Source organism: Cynocephalus volans, chromosome 17 (genome assembly GCF_027409185.1).
Source record: "Cynocephalus volans isolate mCynVol1 chromosome 17, mCynVol1.pri, whole genome shotgun sequence".
Taxonomy (NCBI): Eukaryota; Metazoa; Chordata; class Mammalia; order Dermoptera; family Cynocephalidae; genus Cynocephalus; species Cynocephalus volans.
The window spans coordinates 35045221-35047995 of record NC_084476.1 but is presented as its reverse complement, the minus strand read 5'-3'; the positions used below and the strand labels follow the sequence as shown (position 1 = coordinate 35047995).

Genomic DNA, 2775 nt, shown 5'->3' with positions numbered 1-2775 from the left:
TTCTGTTTTCTCTTAGCTGAACAAAATACACACAATGTAGCATTTTCATTAGGTAAGACTTGGTTTTTACATTTCACATCAGAATGCAATATAACCCTTTCTTGAACAAAATGAGCAGGGTACTAATGAAACCATCTTTGGAGGAATTATTTAATAAGCACATTTTATTTAAATAAATCCTCCAGTAGGAAATGGCAAATTCACTGCCTTTACTTAGAAGAAGGCATGTAAGTAGTTATCTGTCAAATTTATAGGGGGAACTCACCAACATTCCCTTATTGGAAACATCAGTATTTCCACATCACAGTTCCCAAAATGACTTTAAAATCTCAAAATTCGGTGTCTCCTTTGGCTTGCTTCTCTCTTGTTCCACCCAGGCTTTGTTAATGGTTCTCTGCATGTCATCATCTCCAGCTTCATAAATTTTCTTTAGAACATTCATCGGTCCCTCACTAGGATCTGTTTCAGTGTCATAGGAGGGCTTTTCTTTCTCTTTATGCTCTTTTTCAACCGGATCAGGTAGTCCCACTGTGTGTTTTCTGCTTTTTTTCTACATAATAATTGTATCAGTCTTGACTTTTTTTGAACTGCTTTCCATGGAGATGGGTTTCAAAAGATTGTTCACAATCATAGAGCAACTCTTCCCATTTAGATTCTTAACCAAAAGGTCAAATGAGCTCTCTGTGAAATGTACCTGCCCATTCTCAGTGGGAACTTGATGAATTCCGGTTGAGGTAATGTAGAATTTCACAAACTTATCTGACTGATCCCATCCATAATTACTGATTTTCACTGTTTATCCTGTTGTAATGGGAGCAACCACAGCAGCTGGCTTTTCATTGCCAAGAAGTTCTGCTTTCCTCTGAGATTTCTGTTACATCTTGTTCTTGATTTCTGTCTCATTCTTGGATTTTTCAGCTGTAAGGGCATCACGCGCTCTTTTCCTAGTGGCCTTTTCCAGCAACACCTTTACCTCTTCCAGATCTTTCTGTAGCTCTTCCAAAGCCGAAGCCATGGCCAGGCTGGGTCAGGCCGAAGGCTGGAGCTGCAACCATGCAGAGAAGGGAACAGGAAACACCGCACTGAGCACGTCCACACCTGCCGCAGACCCCACCAGCACCAGTTGCAGTGCCCAACCTGTATTTCTTAAACTCAGTTGTTATTTGTAAAATAAGAATAGTGATAACTCCTCATGTAAAGCTCTTAGCAAAGTTTCTGGATCCTAGTAAATTCTGCATAATGTTAGCTGTACAAATGCTAGTGCAATTATTTTATTATTAGTTCCATACTGAAAGGAGACTGTTAGCATAATCCACACTATAATTTTATGGCTTTTAGTATATTAGTATATTTAGTGAACTGTGTCTTATTCTTATTACAAAATAAGGGTTTAGGAATTCCCCACAAATCCTTTTATATTCTTCATAGTGTTCCTGAGCAGAGAATCCTTAGGGTGTTATTCTACATTGATGCCTAGTACAGGTGGACCTTACCTGATTATTGGACTGATCAGGGTGGAAAACTAGAGTCATACATGCAGCCCACTTATAGAATACAGGCTTAACTAAGCCTGTTTTGGTCTGAATTTGCTACCAGTTAATTTCTTTTGTATTTTTATGTGACCCTTGTGTGTGGTGAGACAGTAGCTGAGGACAATGAGGATATGGTGATAGAGCAAGTTACTATCATCTTTTACTCATTCAATTCATTTATTGATTCATGGATTCATTAATTGATTGCTGGATTCATTTATTCATTCAACTGTGGTAATTGACTGCCTGCAACGTGCCAGTCACTCACTACACCAGTCTCATAATCGCTATTTTCAAGGACTTCACATCCAGTAGAGGAGACAGAAAAAATAAACGGGGAGATCAAATCCAGTGCTACTTGTTATGAATAATGATAGTGAAGATATCCAGTCATAATGACTAGATGAGGGCTGCTCCTAACTCTAATGACAGGTCTCGGGCAAAAGTTTCACTCATGCGACAAATATTTATTGAGCACCTACTATGTGCCAGGCAATTTTCAAAGGGCTCGCATTTACAACATGGCAGCTACATCCCTAGGCTCGGAGTCTGCCTTTCAGTCAGAATGGGGAAGGGTAAAGAGCAAAGGGTAAAGAGTAAAAGAAGCATGCCAACTGAATCCATTTCTTTTCTTTGTTTCTTTTGTGTGACCTCAGGCCAATTAAACTCTCACTAGTATTCAGATCTCTAGGGGTGTGATGCAAGAGGGAAAATCATTTTCAGAGGGACTCTCCATGGGTCTCTGCTCTTGGGATGCCTGGAAATGCCTGATTCCTGTCTTTTCTGAGACTTTATTCTAGCGGCCCTCCAGTGGCTTTGCTTATGGCAGCCAGAGTGAGTTTCTGTTGCATGTCACCAAAAACCTTAGCTGATACTCTCCACCAAAGCAATCTTTGAACAAAACCAAGCTTTTATGCAGGAGCTACATTCTTTGTTTCTGCTAGGCATGTTTGAATATAAGCCTGATATAAACCTATTTATAGTAACCTCTATCATATGCCTAAACTGTCATATAATCAATTAACAAAAGCTTATTAAGAACTAAAGTGTATTTTGTTTTTTATTTATTTCACACTTATATAGCACACACTTATTGTGTGCAAGGCATTGCTTATTTGTTTAATCCTCATTAGAATCTAGTGATGTAAGTGCTATGATTATTCTCATTTTACAGGATTTGAAACTGGAGCATGAAAGGTTGAGTAATTTGCTCAAGGTCACATAGTTCGTAAATAACAAAGTT

General features: G+C 38.7%; 1 pseudogene; it reads right to left on the bottom strand.

Moving 5' to 3' along the window:
* Window positions 1-228: 228 nt before the first annotated feature.
* LOC134366180 (calcyclin-binding protein-like) lies at window positions 229-1043 on the bottom strand (annotated as a pseudogene).
* Between the last annotated feature and the right edge of the window lie 1732 nt (window positions 1044-2775).